The sequence below is a fragment of the Bos grunniens genome, chromosome 2, assembly GCF_055505025.1.
Source record: "Bos grunniens cultivar Pamir isolate PY7600 chromosome 2, Bosgru_T2T1.0, whole genome shotgun sequence".
Taxonomy (NCBI): Eukaryota; Metazoa; Chordata; class Mammalia; order Artiodactyla; family Bovidae; genus Bos; species Bos grunniens.
The window spans coordinates 131,028,038-131,044,522 of NC_141166.1; the positions used below are offsets into that span (position 1 = coordinate 131,028,038).

The following is a 16,485-nucleotide window of genomic DNA, read 5'->3' on the forward strand; positions in this document are numbered from 1 at the left end:
CTGCTGGGCCGCCGGCCAGCCCCCTTCTATTCAAAACTCTGTAGCCCTTTAAAAATGTCTACCCTTCTCCCTGTCACCACTCATTCCTATCTCCACCCAGCATTCAAAACCATCCTTAAGGTATGCTGAATCCCACAGTTCAAAGCGTTTAAGAGAGAAGAGTTTCCTACCCACGGTGTGCTTCCGGTCAAGGTGGCCTTAAGCCCACACCGTGTAAGTCAAGCGCCCAGGAGAGGCTGCGCGGGTTTGCCGAACAACCCGCACGCTTGACATTTCTAGTAGAACAATGGGACCCCATTGTCACCCTCAGGAAGTCCATCTTCACAGCTGCCAACCCGTTCGTCAAACCCATAATCCTCAAAAAAAAAGGTGGGGGGGGGGTACGGAAGAATGGAAGAGGAAGATACTAAAACCGAATTTGTGGGCGATTGCAAGAACAAAACAACAGTGCATTAGGTGACCCTGGAGCCCTTCTCTTCCTGGCACTTCGCTCTGAATCATCACGCTCCACTTGTGACGTTGCAGACTCGGGCAGACAGGCGTGGGATGCCCGCTTCGCCCCGGGAGCCTCGAGGCGTCACCGCGGCTTTCCACGCCGCGGTCCCGGGGGACGCGAGGGGGCGGCGGCTTGGCGGATGCTGCGGTCTGCGATCCCGGGCCGAGCGAGGCCGCGAGCTGCCCGGCTGCGCCTCGCTTTCGGACGACCACCGCCGCGCTCCCCGCCCCTCGCCCTGGAGCTGCGCCGGCGGCCGTACGCCCGGCGCCCCTCGCTAGCCTCGCACTCCGGGCCACCTCCTCCTCCGCATTTTCCGCCTCCTCCTCCCCCGCCTCTTCCGTTTCTGGAGGGAAAGGCTGCAGCCTCCTTCTGGGCTCCGCATCCCGGCTTAGGTAATACGTTTTCCTCTTTACGCGCCCCTCGCCCCGGCGCCACAACCTCCCTTCCTGCTCGGATCTGGGTCTCCCCGCTGGGCGAACAGCACGCACTCATCGCCTCTCCGCACGGTAGGTGAGTAAACCTGGGTCGGGAGGGCGCCTTGCCTCTCCGCCCGGCCTGTGATGACCTCTGTCCACTGCAGCGAGCCCGCCACCCAGCCCGGCCCCCTCGCTGCCGCTACCAGCCGGGCGGAGGAGCTCTCGAGTCCTCTGGCTCCCTCAGCTACGCAGAAACTGCCCGAAAGAAATAGACGGAAGGAAGAAAGACTGGCAAACAACTTTTTTTTTTTTTAACTCGATCATTAGCATTTTTAAGTCGTAGAAGCTCATCTGACTGTAGCCGAGCGCCGTGGTCCAGGTTCAACAGGTAGATGGCGTAGCTGTCAAGCGCCCCCTCGTTTTGCTTTGAGAGATGCTTCCAAGTGTCCACCGCTGTTGGCTGACGCTAGTGACCTAAGATGAATGTAAAATAAACATGAAGGGACTATATTTAGAAGCCTTTGCCTTCTTGCTTTTAATCCCCTGCATTTTGAAAGGCTGTTTTGTGAGATGTGCATAGTTATTTGGTGTGACCAGAGTAGAGGGGAAAATAGTTCACATGGGTTTGGCCGAATTAAGTATATTGTTAAGATACAAAGAGCGTGAAAAAAAAATTCCCTAGATTATTTATTACACTAATGAAGAATACATAGAAACGATTAGAGTATTTGGGGGATTTTTCCGTTTTAAAGCTACTTTTAAAGTGTTGAATAAGCAGAAGTTTGCCCGCTGTGTGAATGCGTGGGTTAAGGCTGTGTGGATAGACCTCTTGAGTGCATCCCACATGTTGAATAAAAACTTTTTTGTTACTTTTTTCCTGTGACTCCTGGCTTTAACAATCAAAGAAATTGATAAGGATCAGCCGTACTCAGCCTGATAATAGTCTAATAATGAAAATAATCTACCGAACCACTATTGACTGATGACTTAGCTAAGTGACCTAATTTTGTACTTTTTAAAATAGGGAATATTAAGGGGAGAAAGGTAATAGAATAGTTCGTTTTTTCGAGGCAGATATTTGTATTCTTAGAATCTACTTTTAAGCTCTTGTGGATTTTTAAACTACTCTTGAAGTTAGTTCTTACTCATAGTCATGAAGAAGATTACGTAAAATGCATAAAGTTACAATTTATTTTTTCATAGAATAAGCTACCATTTCTTTTCAAGCTTTTGGACTAAATTACCACTTGGTTGGAAATTGCAGCTTGGACTCATACTACTTAATGTGAAATGTCTTATTATAGATTTAAATTACAGCTATACTAGTGGTAGTTCTGAAAAAAAAATCATGTCTAATTTGAAATATAAGGCCTGTTAGGGCGTCTTTGGGGTCGCACAGAGTCGGACACGACTGAAGCGACTTAGCAGCAGCAGCAGAGGCAAACAAAAGCTTTACAGTATTCATTATACATTTATTTCTGCTTTTATTTCTGTCTCTGATACCAATTAGAATATGTCTTAATCCATTTCATTTTGTAGACAAATTGCCTGAGATAATGGTGATAATAAAACCATGTGTCTTCATTTATTAAGAGTGAGGATGCTATATTTATGAAATTTTTCTAGATATGTGTCCTCAATAAATGTCCTTGTTAAAATATTTTGAATCTTAAGCATTAACTGCTTAAGCATTAATAATTGCTTAAATTAATGAAGCAAATACAACTCTCTAGATTGATGTTTTTGTTTGATTTGGAGTTTAGAGATGAAGGAAGAGCTGAGGGTACTTTGTTTCTCATCTCTCATGATTGGTGAGTAGCAGTCCCCAAACTTGTCTAATTTTTAAAATTACCCAGGGACTAAAGAGCACATGAGAGGAGGGGAGGACAGCATTGGTTCTAAAAGACTTCCAGTTTGCTACCTGCGATTTTCTGAATCAGAATTTCTAAGGGAAAGAAGATACTTAAAATAGGTCAAAATGATAAAAATTTCAAAGGGCAAACCAGAACAAACACAAAAGGCAAGATTGGAAATCACAGATAGGCAATAACTGTTGCTGATATAATCTTTTCCCATTCCTGAAGATAACATGTTCATAAATGGAAACTGTGGTTTTGCTAATGTGATAATGTCACACATTGAGGAAATCTGAAACTTTTATATCATTCTTAGTCAAGCCTTCCAGGGTGATTGAATTTAGCAAAGATTTTTACATATTCAGTCTCTTTTTTGTGGTAGGCAATCTTAATTTAAGTTCTTTAATGTTATAAGAGCATTTTATTAATGGATATTTAGTGCAGGTTCTGCTTTGTTGACTATGCCAAAGCCTTTGACTGTGTGGACCACAATAAACTGTGGAAAATTCTGAAAGAGATGGGAATATCAGACCACCTGATCTACCTCTTGAGAAATTTGTATGCAGGTCAGGAAGCAACAGTTAGAACTGGACATGGAACAATAGACTGGTTCCAGATAGGAAAAGGAGTACGTCAAGGCTGTACATTGTCACCCTGCTTATTTAACTTCTATGCAGAGTCAGTCATGAGAAACACTGGGCTGGAAGAAGCACAAGCTGGAATCAAGATTGCCAGGAGAAATATCAATAACCTCAGATATGCAGATGACACCACCCTTATGGCAGAAAGTGAAGAGGAACTAAAAAGCCTCTTGATGAAAGTGAAAGTGGAGAGTGAGAAAGTTGGCTTAAAGCTCAACATTCAGAAAACTAAGATCATGGCATCCGGTCCCACCACTTCATGGGAAATAGATGGGGAAACAGTGGAAACAGTGTCAGACTTTATTTTTCTGGGCTCCAAAATCACTACAGATGGTGACTGCAGCCATGAAATTAAAAGACGCTTACTCCTTGGAAGGAAAGTTATGACCAACCTAGACAGCATATTGAAAAGCAGAGACATTACTTTGCCAACAAAGGTCCGTCTAGTCAAGGCTATGGTTTTTCCAGTGGTCATGTATGGCTGTGAGAGTTGGACTGTGAAGAAGGCTGAGCGCCGAAGAATTGATGCTTTTGAACTGTGGTGTTGGAGAAGACTCTTGAGAGTCCCTTGGACAGCAAGAAGATCCAACCAGTCCATCCTAAAGGAGATCAGTTCTGGGTGTTCATTGGAAGGACTTATGCTGAAGCTGAAACTCCAGTACTTTGGCCACCTCATGTGAAGAGTTGACTCACTGGAAAAGACCCTGATGCTGGGAGGGATTGGGGGCAGGAGGAGAAAGGGACGACAGAGGATGAGATGGCTGGATGGCATCACCGCCTCGATGGACATGGGTTTGAGTGAACTCTGGGAGTTGGTGATGGACAGGGAGGCCTGGTGTGCTGCGATTCATGGGGTCACAAAGAGTCGGACACGACTGAGCGAGTGAACTAACTAACTGTGAAAGTAATCTACAGCAAAACATTGTACCTGATCATTTTTCTTTCATATAACAGCCTTATTTGTTACTTCAGGGAGGACCAGCATGCAAATTTTAGTATCTTATTTATAACTTTTATTAAAATGACCCAACACCATCTAAAAAAAGAAAAAAACAAAACAAAACCTGGGCATAAAATTGGTTAATTATATATGAAAACGAATTGACAAAGTAAAATATTAATTATCTATAAAAGAATTCATTCAGATGAATTACCACATGGGAAGTATTTGTTTCTTTCTGTCTCTATTCCTTTGGCACTCTGTCTTTTTTTTTTTTTTCTTTTTGAAAGGTGGAAAAGGGTTCCTTGCTTTCTTGTTTTCATTTTAATCAACTCAGTATTTAACATCTTTTAACTTAATTATCCAAGTTTAAATTAATGTAAGTATTTGCTAACTTTATCAATAGATACTTACATTTGTCTTTTTCTTTACAGAGTGATGATGGTAGGTTTCCCTTGATACTAATGAGAGCTGTAATAAATAGAAAAGGATTAAATTCAAATGACTAAAGGAAAATGGCTAAGGTAATCCTAATGTACTTAAACTTAAAAAAAAAAATCAGAGAAGGCGATGGCACCCCACTCCAGTACTCTTGCCTGGAAAATCCCATGGATGGAGGAGCCTGGTAGGCTGCAGTCCATGGGGTCACATAGAGTCGGACACGACTGAAGTGACTTAGCAGCAGTTTGAAAAATAGGATCTCATCTCCCAAGTTCTAGAAAACCCCTCTAGCTAACTCCTTGGAGTTTGCCACAATGACATATAACCCCATATAATCTCAGTTTGATTTGGGAATCATGAAAGATCTGTTTTTAAAATATGGCTGACTGTAAGCTTCCATGAATAGCAAAAAATGAGGGAAATAAAAATGGAAAAATGAGATCAAGAAGATAAATATTAACCAGCTTAGACAATTACCTGTGGTTTCAGGATTAACAAGAATGCAAGCGCATTTAGTATATTAATGTATTGGAATGGCTTTAATGAACCTTTTATATCTTTTTAGTATTTTGACCTTTTCAAGTAAAAGGTACTATTTCTTTGTGTTCCTTAAATATCTGTTAAAAGTAAACATTCACCTCTACAAAATGGAAGTAGAATGATAAGATATAGGCTGCCAGAAATCCAGTCTGCCAAAATGACATATAATGTGATCTGTGATCTTTGCTTTCTTGCTATAATATTCAGAGAATATATTTTAGGTCATGTAATTTATCACTGCAGAAATAAATAATAATAACCATCTTCTAAAATGTTGTGTTAAGAACTCCTTTGAATCATGTTTCCTCACAATTATAATCCTAAAATTTACATAATGAATAAACCCTTACAGATTAATCTTAGTGCAGTAAAATCCTTTTAAACATATTTATCTCAAATGGAATGATATCAGTCAGTTAAATTACAGAATTCCCACTGTGTATCATGAGGGGATAAAAAATTGTGTGTCCTGTTCTCGAGGAACTTAAAACCTCTTAGAGAGAGAACAATTAGAATTGGGGTCAGGGGCTTAGGCCTTCTTCACAAGGTTCACTAACCCAAACCACTGTAACCCGGAAACACAATTTAAGTATAAAAACCAGTGTGGGTACTTCCCTGGCAGTCCAGTGGTTAAGACTCCTTGCTCCCAATGCAGGGGGTATGAGTTCAATCTCTGGTTGGGGAATTAAGGTTCTGTATGCCACACAACACGGCCAAAACAATAAAACCAGTGTGATTGCAGTGTAAAATCAAATACAAGGTAAAGAGCCTAGTGCTCTTTTTCAACTTAATTTTCATGACTTCTTCCCAACCTTGTTTTTTTTTTTCATTCAACCAACAATATTTATTATGCCATTCCTTATTAGGTTGATGATAAACATCAAAAGCTTTTGAAATGTACGTTTTTTTGAACTTGTAATTTTGTGTTTTACTCTTTAAAAATCATAGTTAAATACATATAACATAAAATTACCATTTTAACCAATTTCAAGTATGCATTGCTCTTGCATTAAGTACATTTCCACTGTTATACAACCATCATCACTATCCATCTCCAGAACTTTCCTATCATCCCAAATTGAAACTCTGGATCCCTTAAACAATAACTCCCCATTGCCAGCTTCTCCCAGCCCTGGTAATCACCATTCTACTTTCTGTCTCTATGAATTTAACTATTCTGGGTTCCTCATATAAGTGGAATCATACAATACTTGTTTTTTTAAGCCTGGCTTCTTATAATTAGGATAATGTTTCCAAGGTTCATGCATATTGAGGCATATGCCAGAAAATGTCATTCCTTTTTAAGGCTGAATAATATTCCCCAACCTCTTTTATCTGGAAAATGGATAATTAAAAAGTCAGAAAATTTGGAACTGGAACAGACCATAGAAATCATCTCCTCCAATCTCCCTGTCCTTTCTTTCTTTTCCTTTTTTATGTTTGCAAAAATGAGGAAAACAAGTCCCTGAGAGCTTACCCATGTGGCTAAGGTTTTACACCTGGTTGGTTAAAGTCCAGGCAGAGCCTAAGAACCAGCTCTCCTGTGGCCTAAACATGGCTCCCATAGACCATAAAAAGCAAGTGTTAAGTGAGTTGGTGCCAGAAGTAAGTGTTTCAAAGTTCAGAAGAAAAGATAAAATGACTAAAAATGTTACATTCAAAAGGAAACATTAAAAATGGATTTGAGGATTAATAAGATTAATGATACTCATGGAGAAAGCAACCTTAGATATGCAGATGATACCACTCTAATGGCAGAAAGTGGAGAACTAAAGAGCCTCTTGATGAAGGTGAAAGAGCAGAGTGAAAAAGCTGACTTTAAAGCTCAACATTCAAAAAACTAAGATCATGGCATATAGTCCCATCACTTCATGGCAAGTAAAAGGGGGAAAAGTGGGAATAGTGACAGATTTTATTTTCCTGTGCTCCTAAATCACTGTGGATGTTGACTACAGCTATGAAATTAAAAGACCTTATTCCCTGAAAGGAAAGCTATGACAAACCTAGAGAGCAAAGACATCAGTTTGCCGACAAAGGTCCATACAGTCAAAGCTATGGTCTTTCCAGTAGTCATGTATGGATGTGAGAGTTGTACCATCAACAAGGCTGGGTGCCAAAGAGTTGATGCTTTCGAACTGTGGTGCTAGAGAAGAATCTCGAGAGTATTCTGAATATTCATTAGAAGGACTGATGCTGAAGCTGAAGTTCCAATACTTTGGCCACCTGATGCGAAGAGCCAACTCACTGGAAAAGACCCTGATACTGGCAATGATTGAAAGCAAAAGGAGAAGGGATTGATAGCAGATGAGACAGTTAGATAGCATCACTAACTCAATGGAAATGAATTTGAGCAAACTCTGGGAGATAATTGAGGACAGAGGACCCTGGTGTGCTAGTGCATGAGGTTGCAAAGAGTCAGACACGACTTAGCTACTGAAAAACAACAAGATTAATAATAGGATTAACAGCTACCAGACTGATATTCTGCTGGAAAAGATTCTTTCTACAAGCCATACTTCTTGTGTCTTTTCTTTTTGTCTTGAATTAGGCATTAAATTTTAAAATATTTTATTTTTTCCCACAATTAAGATAGCTACACTGAATCTACTTTTTTTTTTTTTTAATATTCTATATGATTTCAGGTTTCATTTCTGACACCTCGGTGGTATGCTAAAAACATCTTTTAGCATACAGAAGTTTAAGTGTGTAGTTGGAAGGCAGCGGATAGAAAGAGCTTATAGTTAGTGAAAATGTTTCTAACTCTGGAGGAGAGGATAAAAAGGAGTCACTATCAAATTTAAAAGTATTTCTAAATGGAATATTTTTTCATACTTTTCAAATGCATTCTGAGAAGATATTGAAGTCTATATTTCAATGGCAATATTATACTAATGTGAAATACTTATTATGTAGATCAACTTTTTTTCCAGCACTTAATTTTTGTTACAAAAAAAGTCAATATAGTTGACCCTTAGCCAACCAAGGTAGTTGCAGTAGCTAATAGCGTTTCCCTGTTCTGCTCCTGAATACCCAGTGAGAGACATTGCTGATGGTTGAACCTGGTGTTTCCTTAAATTGTCGAATAAAAATAGCTGAGTGACATTCCCTGTCCTCAACCCAGATCTCCTGGATCAATATCTCCAGGGGAAGTCTAAAACTCTATATTTTTAATGAATGTTTCAATTAATTCTTGATCTTACGCATTTGGAAAACACTACTTTAGCACAAGCTCTCACTTAAAAGCTACCTGAATAACATTTGAGGATAGAGGCTGTCTTTGTGCTCTATTGCTTTGAGCCCCATCAGTGAGCAAAAATGTGGGCTAATGTGGTCCAAGAGCAGCCTCAGTAGGGCTAGGGTGAGGTAGACTGATCAGCCTAGAGACAGGCTTGTATGTCAACATTGTTTGAAGGATGGGAAGAAGGGAGAGAGAAATGTGAAGGTTAAATAGATGAATTTACATATCCCCTAGTTAATGTCTTCTCTAACGAAGCCAAATTAAACTTACCATTTTGGGCCATTTAATCAATGAAATTAATCAAGATAGGTCACTGCCAGATGACAGAGCATGATATCAGAATCTTCTTTGGTGCTCAGAAATGTAGTTCATTTGCTAATCATCCAGATACAGCTTTGCTTTGTTTTTGTAAATGAATGTAGGATGTATGTAGTGGTGGTGGTGGTTTAGTCCCTAAGTTGTGTCAGACTCTTGCAACCCCATGGACCTTCTCTGTCTGTGGAATTCTCCAGGTAAGAATACTGGAGTGGGTTGCCATTTCCTTCTCCAGTGGATCTTCCTGACCCAGGGATCAAACCCTGGTCTCCTGTGTTGCGGGGGGATTCTTTACTGACTAAGCTACCAAGGAAGCCCTGATTATACATAGGCTTTGATATAAATAAATATGGGCCCATGTGCCTAATGGCACCTGTGAAATGGCACTTGGGTATAAAACCAGGTGTAATAAACAATATGACAAAGGTGAATTTTGTGTTTACAAAGCTAAGAGGAAATTCTTCAGCCAACACTTATTGAACACCTCTGAGGTATGTGCTCAGAGTCATAAGAAACCACACACATTTAAATCTCCTGCCAGACAGAGCACAGAGAAGCAAACCAGTGTACAGTGTGTTGGAGGGCTGGGAAAGAGATTTGGCATGCCTGCATTCTCCCATGGCCCTGGTACAAAAGATGGAGGGTCAGGTGTTGCTCCTGGAGGAGCCAACTGTCACACGGACTCTCCTCGCTACACACACACCCTTTTAAAAACTTTTATTCAATTAGAAAAGTATGCAAGGCCCGAGTGTGTAGCTTGATGCACTTACACAAAGCCAATCTGCCCACATAACCATCACTCAAATCCAGAACATTCCGAATGCCTAAAGGCCCCGTCATTTACCCCCATCAGTAAGTAATTCCTTCTCCTTTTCCAAGGGTAACCCCCATTGCAACTTCTAACACCATAAGTTAGTTTTACCTTCTCTTGAACATCAACTAAATTAAATTGCTCAGTGTATTTATTTTTTTGGTGTCTGACTTCTTTCACTCAGCAGTATGCCTTTGTGAGATGAATCCATGTTATTGCCCAAAGCAGTAATTCAGTAATTCTCACTGTTGTATAGTATTTTCTTCTGTAAGTCTGCCTCAGTTTATTTCATTTTATTGTTCATAGTCACTTGAGTTATTTCTACTGTTCAGTTCAGTTCAGTTGCTCAGTTGTGTCTGACTCTTTGCAGCCCCATGGATTGCAGCACGCCAGGCTTCCTAGTCCATCACCAACTCCCAGGGTTTACTCAAAATTGTGTCCATTGAGTCAGTGATGCCATCCAACCATCTCATCCTCTGTCATCCCCTTCTCCTCCCACCTTCAATCTTTCCCAGCATCAGGGTATTTTCTAACAAGTCAGTTCTTCGCATCAGGTGGCCAAAGTTATTGGAGTTTCAGCTTCAGCATCAGTCCTTCCAATGAATATTCAGGACTGATTTTCTTTAGGATGGACTGGTTGGATCTCCTTGCAGTCCAAGGGACTCTCTCAAGAGTCTCCTCCAACAAAAAGCATCAATTCTTCAGCACTCATATTTCTTTATAGTCCAACTGTCACATCCATACATGACTACTGGAAAAACCATAGACTTGACTAGACGGACCTTTGTTGGCAAAGTAATATCTCTGCTTTTTAATATGCTGTCTAGGTTGGTCATAACTTTTCTTCCAAGGAGCAAGCATCTTTTAATTTCATGGCTGCAGTCACCATCTGCAGTGATTTTTAAATTATGCTGCTCATAAATATTGTATATGTCTTTTAATATACATGAGCAGGAATTTGTGTTGAGGACAAGACCACAAGAGAAACTGCTGGGTCATAGGTTATGCTTATAGTCAACAAATTCTAGTTTTCCAACATGGTTGTACCAATTTCATTCACAGTGGAAGAGGCTCATTGCTTCACATCCTCAGCAAACCTTGACATTTTCAATCTTTACTTTTAGCTATTTGGTCAGACATGCAGTGGTACCCTGTAGTGATTTTTAAGTTGCATTTTCCTGATAATTAATTATTAACATTATCTTTTATTATATTAATAATTATTATCTTTTCATATATTTATTGGCCAGCTGAATAGCCCCTTTGATGAAGCATCTGTTCAAGTTTCTTGTCCTTGAATAGATTCTGAGAAGGCGAATAGACATCAGGCATACAGGCAGGAGGGAACAGCATGTGCAAATGAATGATCTGCCCAGAGCGTGGGAGTGAACGGACCGAGAGTGGGAGAGCAGCCCCTGAAGTGCCGGGCTTAGTCAGAGCCTGTGAAGTGCTGACAGTAGGATCGCAGAGATCAAAGTAGAGCGACACAAAAGAAGCACAGGCTGTCCCGTGCTGTCCCACTCAGTGGGTTTCGAGAAACATGTAATGACCAAGTCTCTGAAAGCTGAACAAAGCTTATACACTGGAAGGACAACTCAACTTCCAATGAGCTGAAAGGTACAGTTTATAAATCCCTATTAGTGCTTGTGGCACGGTCTTCCTTCTGGCCTATGTGACCGGGTGGGCAGATGAGCGTCTCCTAGGGATGTCAGGGGAGGCTGCTGTTAGCAAATTGCACATTCGCCATCATCGGTTGATCCAGTTGAGCCCGTCTGTGTGGGCTCACTTCTGTACACCATCCTTTCTGCTTGAGCAGCTTCCATTCTCTAAACTACTCCCTGAAGCAGCCCTAAACTGGAAGGGGATGAGGAACAAGGTCTCTGTTCCCCCTACAAGAGCAATGTGAGCTAAAGAGGGTTTTGGCCAGCCTCAGCATGTGCCCGCCCAGGGTGAGTCCTGGACAGCTGCGCCCTGTGAGAGGTCACCAAAAACACTTCTAGTGAAACACCCAGGAATCTCATGGAAGTTGAGCTGTTTTCCCCAACAGCAATAGCAGTCAGTCACGGCCACCACACAGTCATTGCAAATTGCCAGTCCTCCAGGGATGAGTGAAAGAGTGAATTCAAGTCATGAATGGTGGGAATGGGGTGGAATTGTCTGATGGGCAAGAATGTGGGCTCTATAAAAGGAGTGGATTATCTGCAGGAAGGAATGACTGTCACCAGAAATGCTCTGACCTACTTGCCTACTCATTAGCGAGCATTTCTGTTTTGTTGATGCCCCCGTCTGTTTTGTCCTACTTCCATCCTCACAAACAACACAAGGGCACGGCCAGCTTCCGGTACAACCAGGCCCCTCCCACAAGAACAGACACCATTGGCCTTAGAATCTCTATAGATTTCCTGACAAAATGACCCCTTGACAGAATAATGACCCTCTGGAGCCATCTGTAGGTAGTCTACCGTGAAGCCAGAGTAGTCTTCAACATCCAGGAGCCAGAGTTTCTACCCAGACACCCAGAAACCGAAGCAATCAGATCTGGCCTTCATAAAGGAACTTTTTTCTGGGTCATTCAAATAATTGCAAGTAGATTCCAGCCTTTTGGATTTAATAGAGTAGTAAATTTTCAGAAAAGATTTCGGTGACCCGTAACAAAGCTGCCAACCTCTTATTTTTCAAGTAAGGACTGTGGTTGTGAGTTCTGTGAAACTGTATTTAATAGTAGTTGCTGTCATTTGTTACGGGCTTCCCAGGTGGCGCTAGTGGTAAAGAGCCCACCTGCCAATGCAGGAGACTTAGAGACACGTCTTTGGTCCCTAGGCTGGGAAGATCCCCTCTACTGTATGTAAGGCTCTGTGCTTGATCTTTAAGCATGTATGGTTTCTTATGACTCTGGGAGCATGTTCCACAGATAAGTATTGTCTTCATATGGCAGATGAAGAAAGAGGGTAGGTAAATTACCTAATGCCACACAGCTAATTCGGAGAAGGCAGTGGCACCCCACTCCAGTACTCTTGCCTGGAGAATCCCATGGACGGAGGAGCCTGGTGGGCTGCAGTCCGTGGGGTCACGAAGAGTCGGACACGACTGAGCGACTTCACTTTCACTTTTCACTTTGCTGCATTGGAGAAGGAAATGGCAACCCACTCCAGTGTTCTTGCCTGGAGAATCCCAGGGATGGGGGAGCCTGGTGGGCTGCCGTCTATGGGGTCGAATAGAGTTGGACATGACTGAAGCGACTTAGCAGCAGCAGTAGTACCTTATAATAATAGTTTAGTGATTATTGATCCCATGATTGCTCATTTCTTCCCTTAGTTAACAACTAACAATTTATGAAGATTTTATTGGCTAGAGCATTGGCTTAGCCAATAAAGTTTGCTACCAGTTTGCTTGGGCTTGAATCTTGTCCTAGCCACTTCCCACCTGTGTGGTTTTGGGCAAATTACTTAACCCTCTTGTGCCTCAGTTTCTTTATCAGTTAAAATATAGATAATAGTATTTTCTTCTTAGGGTTGTATGAGAATTAGAGTTAACAATATGTAGAGTGCTTAGAAGGATACCTGCCGTAAAGCACCTACTGCATACTGGCTGTTATTATTTTAGCCTGGATCTGTGTCTGTGCATGGATAACTGAGAGCGCATGGTCCCACAGAGATGCCTGAGCCCCACGGAGATTACCAGCACAGTATTGAAGGATGAACAGCCTTAAGAACAGTGGCCATTACATCTCAGTGCTGAGCGTCATCTAGGAAGCTGACAAACATACAAATTCCTGGGACCTGTCTCCAGAGGTTCTGACTCGCTAACTTGAGATGGAACCCAGAAATCTGTCTTGTAATAGACACCTTAGGTACTTCTAACGTGGTTCTCAGAACACCCATTAACCACTAATCCCAAGGAATTTCTTCCATATTCAAGGCTATTAAATTATGGTAAATGCAATAGCTTACTTATCTGCTGCTGCTGCTGCTGCTGCTGCTGCTGCTAAGTCACTTCAGGCATGTCCGACTCTGTGCGAGATCTGGAAGCAGTTAACGGAGAGAAGCACAGAGGACGGGGCCTCATTCATTCGGACAAAACAGTCCAGTCAGCCAGAAAACAGCCGGCTAGCTGTGCAAATTAATTAGGAAGTCTTGCATGTAGATGATGATGGCTGGGAGAGATTTTTTTTTTAAGGGGGCTTGGACCCTGGAGCTAAAGAAATTCTGGGGGTGGCTTACAGAAAGCCTCGTCCTGAGCTGAAACTGGGTGTTCAGCCTGGAGCTTGACAAGATACCCTAGTGTTTCCAGGTTCAGAAGAAAGGGTGGTTAAGGTTGAGCGCTGGGATAACCTTGGAACTGAAAAACCTGGTTTACTGTGTTACGATGAATTCTGAACATCTGTGCCCCTGTTAATTATGGAACTGAAGTTTAGAGCTGAATTTTTTCCCCTGTTGGTCAAGTTGCTCTGCTCAGGTGACGTGAGAATACTCATTATTGAGGAAATAAAGATCAGGTTCTCAGGTTCAAAGGGGAGACATACCAGATCTCTCGGCTGCTGTATAGAAACTTATCAGGACTAGGTTGGTGAGTTTTCTGTGTGAAGAGAAGGGTGGTGGTGGTGCCTGGAGCTTGTACCCTGTGTAACTCACCTGAATGAGTTCTCAGGACATCATGGGGGAGATTTTTGGTTATTCAACGGTGTGGTGGTACGGTGTTCCTTTTAAAAAAGGTAATCGGTTTTAACAAAGTGGAGTAAAATAGACAATACTGGTATTTTTTTAATAATATCCATTAGATGGAAGCTTTTATTTCTTTTGGCTGTACTGTGTGGCTTGTGGACTTTTTGTTCCCTGACCATGGATTGAACCTGGGCCCTCAGCAGTGAGAGCCTGGAGTCCTAATCACTGGACCGCCAGGGAATTCCCTACTGGTATTATTAATCTAGGGGTAAAGAATCTGCCTGCCAATGCAGGAGACATAAGAGATGTGGGTTCTATCCTGGGTGAGGAAGATCTCATAGTGGAGGAAATGGCAACCCACTCCAGTATTCTTGCCTGGGAAGTTCCATGGACAGAGGAGCGTGGTGGGCTACAGTCCGTGGGGTCACAGAGAGTCAGACGTGACTGAGCACGTGCACACGCACACACACACACTGACTGTTAATCTAGAAAGTTTTCTAATTGGACTCCTTAAAATCTTCATGCTGTTTTTAAGATAAAAAGTTACTTAGATACTATTAGTTCATTAATTCTTTTCCCTTATAATAATTATATAATGCATCCTAAGAAATAAAAATTATTGAATTTATATACTTGGAACTTAATGTATTCTACTGATATATATGTATCCATGCATGTATATATTATATAAAACTTATAATTAATAGCATATAGATGCCATAAGTTATTTCTAAGATGCCTCAGCTATATTAATATAATTATTTTTCTTAATGTTGAAGTTTGTTGACCAAAGTGATTTTTTTAAATGTATTTATTCCTTGGGGGGGGAAGCTAAGGTAGGCAGGTGTTTCTAATTTCTAACTCTATCGTCTGTGTCATCTGGATTTGTGCTGTGGCCATAGCACCTCTTTGTTTGGACAGATATCTTCACGACTTGCAGTCCTTTGTGCTTAATTGTCCTAAAGCATTTTAACATATCCTTTAGTATTATAAAAACAGTATTATTTACTGTAGAATATTTGGTAATTACAGAAAAGCATAATGAGAAAAATCCTCCACAATTCTAGTACGCAGTGATAACCACCATTAAACATTTAACTACCATTAGAACATCATCTAGTCTTTCAAACTCTCTCTCCATATGTATAAACAGAGTGTATGTGTGTATTAAACACAAATTAGGAACATACTGTGATACTATATATACTTAACATTATAGCATTTTAACATATTCCTATTAAATTTCTTCAAAAATATTGTTTAATAACTATATAATAGTTTAATCTACATTCCACCAGTATTTAAGATGTTTTTAACTTTTTGCTACAGTCAATAATACTAATCCTTCTTGTGCAGAAATATTTAAAATGTTAAATATAACTTTCTTAAAAAAATATACCTTCCTTAATTCAAAATAAGGCCAACTGGAATTAGTGGCTGAAGGTAATAGCATCTCTAGGGATTTTGATCCATTTTTCTCAGATTTTCCTCTACAAACCCACATTTTTACGTGCCCATTAGCAGAATATCAGCATCTGTTTCCACACCTGGAAGAATGAATGTTAACAGTTTTGCCCATCTAATCGTGAAGTAGGATGTCTCATTGTTTTATTCACTTGCCATTTATTACTGTTGAGGTTGGACATATTTTCTGATGATGGTTGGCCCATTATCTTAAGAAAATAGCATGTGATTTTTAAAGCAGACTTGCTTAAGACAACACAGCGATGACAGTTGACAGTTAACTCCACTGCATTGACATCTTAACTGTTGTACTGTCAGCCTCCCACAGTCCATTAAGGGATTTTTTTTTTTTTTCAAGAAGTAAAGTATTTGTTACAATAATAAAGAGCGTGAGCTTGTGTGTACGACGGAGTCTGAGCCCTGCCGTTTAGTCTTATGTAACCTAAATGAGTTGCTTAACTTCTCCAAGCTGCAGTTTCCTTGACTATAGATAAGGCTGATAATCCTCACAGTAATTCTCATAATAATGAGATAAGAATTATTAAAGCGTTCAGTAAAATGCAGCTACTGTTGAAACAGAGAAATGTTTCTCTGCTATTTACCCAAGAGGTATGTCAAGGCATTGTAGCATGCCTCTTAGAAGCCAGGACTTTTCAAATCCCAACA

General features: G+C 40.9%; 1 protein-coding gene and 1 long non-coding RNA gene across 7 annotated transcripts in view; one reads left to right on the forward strand and one right to left on the reverse strand.

Moving 5' to 3' along the window:
* The window catches only part of INPP1 (inositol polyphosphate-1-phosphatase), a 36,028-nt gene that overhangs the window by 8,545 nt on the left and 10,998 nt on the right, over nt 1-16,485 (forward strand). For 2 of the 6 annotated variants that reach the window (XM_086362137.1, XM_086362122.1), the window contains exon 1: nt 836-1,006. The exons of 2 other annotated variants lie outside the window; for them this stretch is intronic. The gene's annotated coding sequence lies outside the window, so the exon portion shown is untranslated. Of the gene's footprint in view, nt 1-835; nt 1,007-14,126; nt 14,261-16,485 lie in introns of those variants that run through there. 2 more of the 6 variants (XM_086362108.1, XM_086362115.1) reach the window with 2 other exon arrangements.
* On the reverse strand, nt 1,199-12,812 carry LOC147378752 (uncharacterized). Its single transcript, XR_015148972.1, has 3 exons — nt 12,656-12,812; nt 4,764-4,820; nt 1,199-1,386 (listed from the first exon to the last, which is right to left on the reverse strand). It is a non-coding gene; the product is annotated as an uncharacterized LOC147378752 (long non-coding RNA).